The sequence below is a fragment of the Triturus cristatus genome, chromosome 9, assembly GCF_964204655.1.
Source record: "Triturus cristatus chromosome 9, aTriCri1.1, whole genome shotgun sequence".
In the NCBI taxonomy this organism is placed as follows: domain Eukaryota; kingdom Metazoa; phylum Chordata; class Amphibia; order Caudata; family Salamandridae; genus Triturus; species Triturus cristatus.
Window position 1 is genome coordinate 313129353 of NC_140592.1, and position 13779 is coordinate 313143131.

Genomic DNA, 13779 nt, shown 5'->3' on the forward strand with positions numbered 1-13779 from the left:
GAGATGGTCGTGCTTGTGACTTTTACTTTTATATTTTATGCTCGAAGGAAGGAAGTACTGAGTAGGACGCAGAGATGCCCTGAAGGAACCGGTGTAAACTGCTTTTCGTTGGTCAGGTTTGTCTATAATGAAGCAGTGAGCCCATAGGCTGCTTCACAGGCCATTCTTGGCTGATTCTGAAGGCCTATAACATTCTTGGACATGTATTGTTGTTGAGTTGTACTAATAAGAATTACGTACTTTTGTTGCCACCTAAGTGTAATATGCAAAAGGGACAAGAAGAGCCCTTTTGATTGCTAGTGGAATTGAGGCACTGGAGGTAGAAATAATGACATTTTAATAGGTAATTTTGGTAAGGCATCATAGGAGTGGGGCTGGTTTGGTGCAGCAGTAGGGATGAGGTCTGTAGAGTTGTAGTGTCAAACATCCATACAGTACCTAGCAACAGCTACAGAGAACCTAGTGGGTGCTCGGTAAGTAATGCTGGACATGTCCAGAACCTTGATGTCCTGAGACCTCACCACCTCTCCTCCAACTACAGGGTGTGGCACAAGAGCATCTCTCAATGCCTGATCCTAAGCATGTACACTGCCTAAGGAATGCAGTGACTCCTTGCACCTAGGGTGCAGTGCCGAAGTGTACCCCCATTTGGTACCCAGCATCTTTACCAGCCCACACTGCTACCGTGTCAATCTGGGGGTCAAACAAGCTATTCCTTCATCATTCCTTTCTGCTTTAAATGTTGGCAACCCAAACTGAGAACACTGAATGTTTGCAGAGGATGGTCAAAAGAAGTGAAACTTTTTCATATTTATGCTTGCTAATACTTTTCCTGATGGTGGTAGCGATGGAGGTTCGAGGCATGTGGGCTGCTGAATTCATATCTGTGCATAGATCGCCGCCTAGTGTTGGGTCCGGATGATTGCACATTGTTGTCCTGGAAGAGTCTTCGAAGTATCACGAGATAGGGGACTCCACCCCTGGACCACAGTGCGCATGGGCATCCTCTCCATCCTTGGATTGTTTTTTTCCGCCATTGGGTTCGGATGTGCTTATCTTAGCTCAAGTTAGGAAAATTCAGTTTAAGGCCAAAAGGCCTTTAGTTATCGTCGGTACTGTTCCCGTTCGGTATCGACTAGTTTCTTTAGTGCTTTAGCACCTTCTTCCAGCTTTTCGGATCCGCTTGGTCCGAACATCGAACTTTGATCGACGATGGAATCGAGGACTCCATTCAAAAGGTGTCCTTTATGCCACGCGAAATACCCACACATCGACGTCCACCCGGTATGCAACAAATGTCTCTCACTGGATCACGATGAGTCGAAATGTATGGCCTGTGCCCGATTCCGCTCGAAGAAGACTCTCCGGAATCGACGGGCAGCGCGATTGGAGGCGCAGCAATCGGCGCCTGCCCCGGCCAACATCTTTAGCACCGAAGACGAGGACGCCAAGAGCGTGGAGGACGTAGACTCCAGCCCCGCTTCCAAACACGACTCCCGATCCGAAGACGACGATGAGGTGATCTTTCAGAGAGAAGTCGTCGTCGAAGAGGTAGGAGACTACAATGAGGCCTTTGGGGTCGAGGAAGATAGCTCCAGCGAGGAGCTAGGCCAACCCGTCGATACGGAGGCCGAAAAAATATGTCGTCATGAGGCTCAGGTCGAGGGATCGCCTTCGGGCCTTACCCAAGATCAATCTCACGGTTCTTCGGCCCCGCCTTCAGGCCCGGCCTCGAACATTTCGCAAGAGCCATTATTATCGAAGGCGACTGGATTCCCTTCAGCGAAACCGAAACCATCCATCGCACCAGTTCCATCGAAACCGTAAGTGAAACTGGTTGTGATCGGCTCGAAGGCCTCGAAGCCTTTCACTCCTTCGACGCCGGCAAAGGTCATCGGCTCCGCCCGCGCACAAAAGGGATTTCGGTGCCGAGCTCACCGCAGCGGATACAGGTGCCGAGCCAAAGAAGAAGGCCCTCGGTCCCCACAAGGCGCCTCGGCCTCTGGCACCGAAGACATCGGCCCCAACCACCAAAGTCAAGGTGGCCACCCCGTCTGCGTCAACGTCTAAAACGGCGGCGCCTGCCAAGTCATCGACTCCAACGAGCGTCGATACCTCCCTTCGAATCGATGACCCCATGACTGCAAAGAAGTCGGGTGCCGCTTCGACGCCTACCTCCAAGGTGCCGACCGGTTCCAAAGAGCCATCTGCGTTCACCGTGCAACAGGTCTCGGCATCGTTGCAACGCATCAGAGAACAGGCAGCCCTCCACTCTACGTCGGGTCCCGACACGCACAAGGCTTCAAAAGCACCCTCGGCGCCGGCCAACATCACGTTTGGGTTGCCGCCGCCCGCGGCGGCGAAACTGTTCGAGATTCGGACACGTGTCCGCCAGACACAGTCCCCATCCACAGGACAAACAGATTTCGAGCCTTCACAGCCACAATTTATCGACGCCAACACTGGTAGGTTGATGCTCCGCAAGCGGAAAATCACGCCAGAGAGGGGATTGGACTCCTACAAAATTCCTCTCAAACACAAATTGCCGGCAGGGTCAGAGCCAGTGCTTCATGAACACTTTCAACCCTTCCATCAGGATCCACCGTCCTTTTCTCCTACGCCTTCAGAGGCAGACGCAGTAGAGGACTATGTAGGGGATGATACCACCTACCCTGGGGATATCAATCCTGATGATTACCTGCAAGACCCAGATCAGGCATGGGATGACCCCACAGACCAGGGTACCGCACCAGATACCCATGACACGCAGCTTTATAACATAAAGACATCTCCCACAGAGGACACTGCTGCCTTTAATGCCCTCATAGAACGGGCTGCTGCCAATCATGGAGTAGAACTCCATTCTGACACTGTCGAAGAAAACTTCTTGGTGGACACTTTCGCCTCTTCCGAAAGAACTGTCAAGACCCTGCCCATGCTAAAAGGAGTTCTCAAACCTGCAAAATACATTTTTAAAGAAACAACCAGGGCACGGGTGCTGAACCCCAGGATTGAAAAAAAATACAAGCCTGCACCCGGAGACCCTATGTACATTATGGGCCAGTTACCTTTGGACTCCATGGTGGTTGCTAATGCTCGCAAAAGAGCCCACTCACAAACAGGTGATGCTCCTCCCCCAGACAAGGAGTCCAAAGTGCTGGAGACATCAGGCAAACGGATTGCAGCGCAAGCAGCAAACATCTGGCGCATTGCCAACACACAGGCACTCCTGGCCCGTTATGATAGGTCCCACTACGACACACTAGAAGCACTACTCCAACATTTGCCAGATGAATATAAAGAGGCAGCGGAGCTCCTCATCGGAGAGGGACAACTCCTTACCAATGCATCCATCAAGTGCGCACTGGATGCAGCCGACACAGCGGCACGGGCAATCAACACAAGCGTCATGTTGAGAAGGCATGCATGGTTGAGAATCTCAGGCTTCAAGCCGGAGATTCAGAACAATATCTTAAATCAACCGGTCAACCCAGACTATTTATTTGGCCCTGAAGTTGACACTACCCTCGAGAAAATTAAAAAAGACACAGACACTGCGAAATCAATGGGGGCTCTGCAGACGCAGCAGTTTCGTAGTGGCTCCTTTCGTCGCCCCGGGAATAGAGGAGCAGCTAGAGGTCAGGGGTCACAGCAGCAGTACACTAAAGGGGGCACACAAAGTACCTATGATAAAACCAACAGAGGTGGCTATCGTGGCTCCAGCACCAAGGGCAGAGGACGTGGTTACGGCAACACCAGGTCCTCCCCCAAAAACAAACAGTGACGCCCTCTCCCTGCCCCCCGACCACATAACACCTGTCGGGGGGAGACTCCAACGGTTCCTGTCAGCGTGGAAAACCATCACCACAGACAGGTGGGTCAGGGACATTATCCAGCACGGTTACTGTCTCGGATTAACGTCCACTCCACCCAACATACCGCCAAAGCACCGTCCTATGTCCGTAGAGCACTTGGCATTATTGCAGCAGGAAGTGCTAAGTATGCTGCAAAAAGGTGCAATAGAGGTTGTGCCCGTCAACTAGCAGGGGACAGGGGTGTACTCTCTGTACTTCTTAATCCCAAAAAAGGACGGGTCGCTCAGACCTATACTAGACCTGAGACCCCTCAACCAATACATTCTCTCAGAGCATTTCCATATGCTCACCCTACAGCAGGTTCTCCCGCTACTCAGTCAAGGAGACTTCCTAGCCACACTGGACCTAAAAGATGCGTATTTCCACATACCCATACACTCATCACACAGGAAATTTCTCAGGTTCACTATTCAGGGACATCACTATCAATTCAAAGTTCTCCCCTTCGGAGTAACAACAGCACCCAGGGTCTTTACCAAGTGCCTAGCAACAGTGGCTGCACATCTACGGAGGCAACACATTCACGTCTTCCCTTACCTGGACGACTGGCTTGTTCAGGCAAAGTCAGCCCAGCAATGTGCCAGCCACATGTCCCTCACCATTCACCTTCTTCACAGTCTGGGATTCTCACTAAATTACTCAAAATCACATCTCCAACCCGCACACGTACGACAGTACCTGGGCGCGACCATAAACACTCTGGCAGCCACAGCTCAGCCAAATTTAGTGAGGATCAACAGCATGCAACTGCTGATCTCAAAGTTCAAACCTCAACACTCCCTTCCTGCGCGAGTGTTCATGCAGTTGATAGGCATGATGGCCTCCTGCATTTTCATAGTCCCGCATGCGAGACTACATATGCGCCCGCTTCAGGAGTGCTTGGCACGTCAATGGAATCAAGCTCACAGGCAATTAAAAGACCTAGTGTTGGTGAGCGGTCGGGCATACAACTCTCTGCATTGGTGGAATCCACAAAACCTTTGCAAGGGCCGACCGTTCCAAGAGCCTGTTCCACAAATAATACTGACAGCGGACGCCTCTCTCCAGGGTTGGGGAGCACATGTACTCACTTACACAGTGCAGGGACTATGGACAACGCAACAAAAGAAGATGCACATCAACGTTCTGGAACTGATGGCGATCTTCCTAGCCATGAAGGCATTCAAAGTACACTTGTGCAACAAGGTCGTGTTGATCCGGACGGACAACATGACTGCCATGTACTACATACAGAAGCAGGGAGGAACACACTCTCCACAGTTGTCTCATCTGGCTCAGAGCATGTGGAAGTGGGCCATTCAGAGGAACATATTCCTCATGGCGGAACACCTCCCCGGCAAGGACAACCAGATGGCGGATCTGCTCAGCAGACACAGCCACCAGATGCACGAGTGGGAGCTACATCCGTCAGTTCTCCAACCGTACTTCTAACAGTGGGGTCCTCCAGAGATAGACCTATTCGCCACAAACGAAAACGCAAAATGCCAAAGCTTTGCCACCAGGTTCCCACATCCACAGTCACAGGGCAATGCGATATGGATGAATGGGTCCGGCAGATTTGCGTACGCTTTTCCCCCAGCGCCATTAATACCGCTGGTGGCACGCAAACTGCGACAACACTCACTGACACTCATCCTAGTTGCTCCCACATGGGCGCGCCAACCATGGTACACCACCTTTCTAGAACTTTCCGTGGTGCCGCATCAAAGGCTGCGTATCAAACCCGCACTTTTGACGCAGAACCATGGCGAAATTCAGCACCCAGATCCGCAACAGCTGAACCTGGCAATCTGGCTCCTGAGGTTTTAGAGTTTGGCTACCAAAACCTGCCACCTGACTGTATGGAGATCATCAAGGAGGCCAGGAGACCCACTACCAGAGCTTGCTATGCGGCTAAATGGAAGAGGTTTGTCATTTACTGCAACAACAATGACATTACCCCGCTGGACGCATCCATTCAAAACATCATCTGTTACCTCCTACACCTATACCGATGCAATCTGGCATACAACTCAATACGTATCCATTTAACCGCGATAGCAGCCTATCTCCAAAACAGGCAGCACCCCTCTTTATTCAGAGTGCCTGCCATCAAAGCCTTCTTGGAGGGACTCAAAAGAGTAATCCCCCCAAGACACCCACCGGCACCAGTGTGGAACCTCAATTTGGTCCTCACCAGATTAATGGGTCCACCCTTAGAACCTCTCCATTCATGTGAGATTCAATTCCTCACCTGGAAAGTAGCTTTCCTAGTGGCAATCACTTCGTTAAGAAGAGTTAGTGAACTCCAGGCACTAACCATTTAAGAGCCATTCATACAGGTTCACGCAAACAGGGTTGTACTACGTAGGAACCCCAAATTCATGCCCAAAGTGATATCGCAGTTCCACATGAATCAAACTATTGAACTGCCTGTTTTCTTTCAAAATACACAGAATGTCGCAGAGAGAATGCTCCATACACTAGATGTAAAGAGGGCCCTCATGTACTATATAGACAGAACTAAGGACTTTAGGAAAACAAAACAACTTTTCGTTGCCTTTTCTCCACAACACAAGGGCAACGCCATTTCCAAAGCAGGTATAGCCAGATGGATCGTTAAATGTATTCAAATTTGCTATCAAAAAGTTAAACGCACATTAACGATTCCCCCACGAGCCCACTCAACACGAAAGTTAGGGGCGTCCATGGCTTTCCTAGGAAACATCCCTTTACAGGAAATATGTAGAGCAGCCACATGGTCCACTATACATACATTTACCAAACACTACTGTGTAGATGTACACTCAAAACAGCAGGCAGCTGTAGGACAGGCTGTTCTCAAAACTCTTTTTCAGACTGCTGCAGCTGGCACGGGTAGCCGCCGCTAATGGAGGTACTGCTATATATTCTATGCACAGATATGAATTCAGCAGCCCACATGCCTCGAACTGAATATGCTACTTACCAGTATGCATCTGTTCTTGGCATGTAGGGCTGCTGACATTCATATCGCCCACCCTCCTCCCCGGCGCCTGTAGCGGCTGCAGCACTCAGAATTACTGTATAGCATGGTCATCACTTACTGTATCTACTCCATCACTGCCACAATGGCGAAAAACAATCTAAGGATGGAGAGGATGCCCATGCACACTGGTCCAGGGGAGGAGTCCCCTATCTCGTGATACTTCGAAGACTCTTCCAGGACAACAATGTGCAATCATCCGGACCCAACACTAGGCGGCGATCTATGCACAGATATGAATGTCAGAAGCCCTACATGCCAAGAACAGATGCATACTGGTAAGTAGCATATTCAATACTCCTGCTGGTCCTAGTTTTCTGAAGTCTGAATTCCAGCTAGCTTTATCAATTCAGAGAATTCAGTAAGCCAGCAGGCCTTCTGTTGTGGGACCTCTTGGTGACCTTATGTACCATTAATCATTCCATTCTTATTGATTATTTAGCAAATATTGGCTTAGCAGAACACACCCTGTGTTGGTTAGGTTTTTCTTCTGGGACACTCGTGTGGAGTTTATGCCTCCACTATGGTCATTGCAAAGACTGGTAATATGTGGGATGCCCCTGGGCTTTGCCCCGTTGCCCATCCTGTACAACTACTATGTAAAGTCCTTATGAAGTTGGTCCTATAACAAATTGTCTTTAAGCTATCGGATTGAAAAGCTTTGGACTTCCTTCTTATATTACACACTTAAAAGAAATCCTTCCCTTTCTCCCCTACAAATAAACATATGCAACTGGTGGTCACCTTTATATTGTCAAGCATTGACTTCTATGTCTTAAACCTTGGACTGCAGGCTTCAACAAGCAAGTTACAGAATATTCAAAACATGGCAGTGCAGCTGGTCTACTGTTTTTGTAAATTCAACCACATTTATTCCACTTACGCTCCTTGGTCTGGTTCCTGATCTAATAACGGATTCAAATGAAGGTGCTATCCGTAGTCCAAAAGGCTTTTCGTCCCAGTGTGCCCAAACTGCTCTCTGACTCGTATACCTTCCAGAACTTCACCCTCTGGCTCCCTTCGTCTTTTCAGCCTCCTCCGACACAGCAAGGAACGGTGCAAGGTTAGATCATTTGGGATCTTGGGCTCCAAGTAGTGGAAGGCTGTCACTCTAGATTTGTGCTAGACCTCCAATTCCACAGATATTAAGAAAAGAATTACACTTCACTTGCCTGCTCCTTGTCACTCCCTGTGCCTTTTTAACGTTCTAGCACCATGCTGCTCGTGAGTGAGCGCTACTTCTTAGGGCTTGTCCTCATTCTCCATGGGAGGAATCTTCAGCTATTACCTTGAAGAATTTAGAAGGCACACTTCCTGTGGCTTGCTCCTCTGTTGCACTGGGTCGATGATATAAATCATACTTTATAACTTGTGGCATTATTATTCCACTGGGGATCTCGTCTGCCACCATTTTGGAATATTCTTGGAATATACACCACAGCCGAATGCCCATTGCTGTGAGTTGCTCTTCTGCCACAACTGGGTGGACTCTTCGGGCATATGCTGCTCTTAGTAGACTCCTCCATGCATATACTATTGACCAGTATCTAATACTAATTTGTTGGGGTTCTCCTGCTGTACCGAGTGGACCTTCCTGGCATATAATACAACTGGTTGTATAGTGGTTGCTCACCTGCACCTCTGGTCGTATAATGGTCCCTCTTCTCTAACTCCATGTTAAACTCATAGGAGCGTGGACTGTGGCTGTTGCAGGGGCGTGGAACTTAATAAAATATCTAATTGTCCATGGGACAGCTTGCTTCATAAATCTACTTGTTCTGTAAAAATATCTACTTGTCCCTTTTGGTGTTGTGCATTGCGGCAATACATTATGGCAGCAATCTTATATAAGAGCTCTGATAATAGCCAATCTGATTATTCTAGATCTAATACTATGGCAGGGCTTGAATACTAGCAATTTCCTTATTTTGCCAACTTTCTGCAGATGGGGCTGGAGTTAGCGGTAAGCAGTAGTTCCAAGGTTGGAATGCCGTTTTGAATCTGTGCAAACCAACTAACTTGCTTTTTAGGGCTTTCGCCAGCTCTTCTCCAATCTTTTCCAATACTGAGAAAGGTTGGAAATGTACTCTTGACAAGGGAAGAAGTAAAACTTCTTACTGAGTTGGGGAAAAAATTGTTGGAGAGAAAGTGAATTTTGAAACGCTCAACAGATTTTCGCATGAGCAAATCTACACATGCATATTTGCTCTTGCTAAAATACAGCTCACAAATATTTTCTAGGAGTATGATATCCTGGTCCACTTGTGTAAATTCTTGTGAATTCATGAAAATTTTAAATATTCACTAATGCAAAGACATATGCCATGGGTGCACGTTTGGGATTTTCTTTAAGATTAAGAAATAGACCCCTAATTAGGTCTAGCGTTAACCAAGACCTTTTGTTTTTATAAAAATTCTCTCTCTATTCATCTGACTTCACTTTGAGTGATAGCAATCTGCTCTTTCACAAGGAGCATAGCGACATACAAAGTAGTTTTGTTCAGTGCCAGAAACTACTGTGGCAATTAGTGCTTTTTGAGACCAAAAACTATTTTTGCTCTTTGCCAATGTTTGTTAGAATGGTGAGGGTCCGGTAGCTCCCACAACAATAACGTTTTACAAAAGCCATATCAAAACAAGACACACATTGACAAAACCAAAAGACTGACCACCAGTGTCAGACCTATTGGCTTTGCCAATGCTTGCTTATTTTCTTGTTCCCCATAATCTTGTTAACACTGGTTACACTGATTCTTCCATTATGAATATTTTGGGGGAAATACTAGCATACATCAACACATTATACTCAATGATGTTTCAAACAAATGGTACCTGTAATTTTAAAGTAATTTAGCAAAACACTTTTTTTCTAGTTGCATTTTTTTGCGAACGTTATACTTTGAAAGCAAATAATCATCAATCTTGCTTTCAAGCTTCTGTAAATATTTGCATCTAATCAGAGGGCATTCTGGGAGCCTTATACATAGCCTCATATCGTTACATTTTGCAAACGTGTGTACACATTTTCTACTGTAACCACTGTAAGCAGTGCAGACCAAGCTATTTATTTAGAGTCCTCACCCTAATAATAAAGGCTTTGTATTAATGAACCATAAATAAAGATTTGAACAGCATTAACATATGGACAGATATATTATCTCAACTGCTGACAATTCCTTTCCCTTCTCCATAATGTGGTACTGTAAAATGGCAGCCAAAGTATTCGTGCTGCATGGGGTCAGGCTTACCTGTCCCAAGGACAAAATAAACATGAAAACTTGTTGTCTGACACCAAACAATAGGTTCTGGGCGTTGGCCTATAGGAATATGTCCTGTGGTGCTTTTTCCCTGCCTGTGGATTTCTCTTCGCTGCTTTTGAAAGAACTCCTTATAGCTTACACAAAACATGTGTAGTGTCCTTTCTTCAGGTCTGCTCTTCTGCCATTTCTGAGTCCCCTCCACAGATTTTTAGGTCGAGCCTAGCGCAGCTCACATGCGCTGCTCTATGGGAGGCTTCTTGGGAGCACTCTAAACTTCTCCGTGTGGGTCTGACTCCTCCCAGACATTGGATTGGCCTATGCGTGTGTCTTTCAATAATGAAAGCATGCAAATGGCCAAAGGCGTGTGCATGTCCCACCTCCTTTCCAATGTGTCACTCCCACGGCGTTTTGCTCTCGGGAGCGAGCAGCAGCGCGCAGGGTTGCAGCTGCATTCCTGGTGTGTCCGGTTACACGCAACGCGCCGTGATTACGCTTTTGCTTGTTGTGCTTTGTTTCCTCCCACGTAGCGCCGCCTAATTACTGGTATCGTTGCGCTTATGTGTTCGTCTTTAGGGGCAATTTATTTTCCTTTTTTCCTGTTTGTGTTTATGCAAGCTTAATTTTTTATTTTGTTTTGTTCCTCTTGCTTTTGTGGCATTTGAACAGCAGTGCGTTTTCCCTTATGTTTTTGTGGCAGCTAAAAGACACTATACTTTTCCTTTATATTTGAATAATTATTTACATAGGAAAAGGTCAAGCTAGCGAGTGTGCACTTTTAAAAGCTTTTACCCCACCGTCTCCCTCCTGACAATGCTTGCTCCATCCATAAATCATTCCCTCCCCATCACTGCTTTAAACCCCCTTTGGCCTTTGATGTCTTGCGATTCGTTGTCATCAGTGTTTTGAACTTACCAGCCCCCGGGATCTGTTCCGAGTCTCTGTGCGGACATGTTCAGAGTCGCAGAGGTTTGATGTTTTTCAGCCTAAAGATATTGTGCTTCTCCTTTATATTGAAATATTTATTTACGTTGGAAAAGGGCAAGATAGCATCTATGCGTGTTTTAAAGCTCTTCCGCCAACTCCTCCGTCTTGTCTATGCTTGCTCTGTCCACAAATGACCCCCTCCCCATCACTGCTTTAAATCCTCACTGGCCTTTGATGTCCAGCGATTCGTTGTCATTAGTGTTTAGAACTGCTCGGCCCCTGGGAATTGGCTCCATACCAATCTCTGCACAGACACATTCACCGAGTCGGAGCTGTTTGATGTTTTTAAGCCTCACTGGGCCTGCACCTCGAAACACAGCTGTGGGCCCTGGAAAAGGCTTCATGTTGAAGATCCTAACAGTGCATATTTCCAAGAGAGTGGGTAGCGCTATAAAGGCATCCCAGATACGTGTTCAGAGTGTTGGCACAACTGTTTTATAACAACGTGCACCTCCTTCGGCAGATGGTGCCGTCTCATGGAGCAGTGATACCCAGTGGCATAGAAAACACACAATTTGTAACTACGCCAGATTCCCGGGGCATCCCTGTGCACATTAATTATACTGGGTGAGCGATGCCAGGGAGCGGACAGACCCCGAATGCCTCTCCAGTGCTATTCCAGAGGTGCCAGGTCGTGCCCTGGCACTTGGTGCCAAGGCGCGGACCTCTAGTTCTGGCGTACCCTGCTTACCCGACACCATGTTGCGTCAATACGGCTGCTTTTATTAGGTCTCGGCTCGAAGGCTGCGCTTGCGCAGTCTCGGTCCGAGATTTAATGACTTGGAGAAGAGGGGCTTGAACCCGCCCCTCTTCTCCCCTGTTCTCCATTGGCTGGCCTCTTGAATGCTGGCCAGCCATTGGAGAAGAGGTCCGTCACTCCGAACAGGCCCCGTCCTTTTCGGATTCGGGGGCGTGTTTTTTTCAAGAAGTCCAATTATCTCCTCCAGCCAATGGCTGGAGGAGAGAACAGAAAAACACGCCCCCGAATCCGAAAACGCCGCTGCGTTTCTCCGAGGCATTTCTGCTTCGCCTCGGAGAAAGGCGGTGGTGTTCCTGGCGTCCTCTCCCCCTGCTGTTGGCTCCCGTGTTTGGCTGCTGCTCTGGTAAGGCAGCATTCGTTATCTTTTTATCGTAGCTTCCGGCGTCTCTAGCCTTCTGCGTGACTGATAGATTTTTGCAACAATCATGGGTCTTAATATTTACCACTCGGTGTCAGTTTGTTAAAATGGCCAATCGGCGGGTGGAATACGAAGAGTGTCTGGCACTAAGATCCAATAGGCTTTGTCCGTGGGCGGTTCGGTAGGGAAGTGTGACCGGTGGCTTTTGATTTGTTTTCTGGCAGTGTCCGGGGTCCAGCTACAGCTACAACCATGGTGAGTGGGAGAGAATGGCTAGTGTGCAGAGAATAAGTGAGCACCACCGAGTGTGGGTGGAGCGGAGGCAACGCCAAAAAGTAGCTTTAAGTGAAGGGGCTGAGTGAATACCTCGGAGTGTGGGTTTGAGGCAGTGGGTTAAGATGCATGACTCGTGCGAAGCTCCAAAGGGAGTATCGTGTTTTGGGAATCGGCGATTTCAGTGTCCATGGTTGGCTGCTTCACATACGGGGTTTGAGGAAGGATGGGTAGAACAACACTTCACCATGGCCAGTGAAACGGAACTGGTCAGCGATGTGGGAAATCAAGCGCGAGCTATGTGGCGTGGGAAATTATTCAGGGCAGAATGTCGTGGATAATCCCACAAAGCGCATCAGCCAATGGATATCCTGAAAATTGGTCATGGCTGAACCGTCTGTTGGATAAATGGGGGACCGAATGCAGTCTGAGTAAAGCGGAATATGGAATCTTATTGAAGCGGAAAAACTTCCTTTTTAGATCTGGAAATAACGTGACCGACACATCCCAGCAAAGTTTTCCGGTTGAAGAAGTGTGACATTTTTGTAATGTGCCTGTGTCTTATATTTGACCATTTGAGTTACGCTGTATTGGAAGCAGAAATATAGTCCAATTCTGAGCTTGCAAGTCCTCTTCTGTGTGCGTTCAGGGACATGCAGTTTAGTGTTTTGTAATGAAAACATAAGCATTTTACCTACCATGCTGTTGCAATTGGAAACAAAAGGACTGGATGAACTATGTGTCATGTCTCGAGGACACTAGAACCATGCAAGAGAAAGTCCTCCCTTGTAAATAGGCCTGGGTACAGGGCACCGCTTCCTGCCCCAGGGACTGGATAGGGTGTGTGGTTAGACCGTGGCAATCCAGGTTAGGGCTGCATGCATTATTGCGCTTCCTCATCGTATGCACTATTAATATATGTGTGTCGGCATCTGGGAGTCCCTACGAAATTGAAGATGGATGAGCGTTGTATATGGTCCTGCGGGGCGGTTGAAATGGTTTACTGGAGCCCACGGTGGGGCGTGGGTTGAATATTGGGTATACAGAGATATAATGTCTGAACTGTTGATAATTCAAAAGTAGTCTTCTGTGGAGTTGCAGGAGCACAAGTTCATATTGTGCTAACTTTGCACTGATAAAAGATTCGTGTGAGATTTATATGGAAACCTTTTCTTTTCTTTCACTCTCGATGGCTGCTTTATACATTTGGAACAGAATGAAAGTGAGACTGGTCACTGAGCCTCAGATCATGTGCACTGAAATAT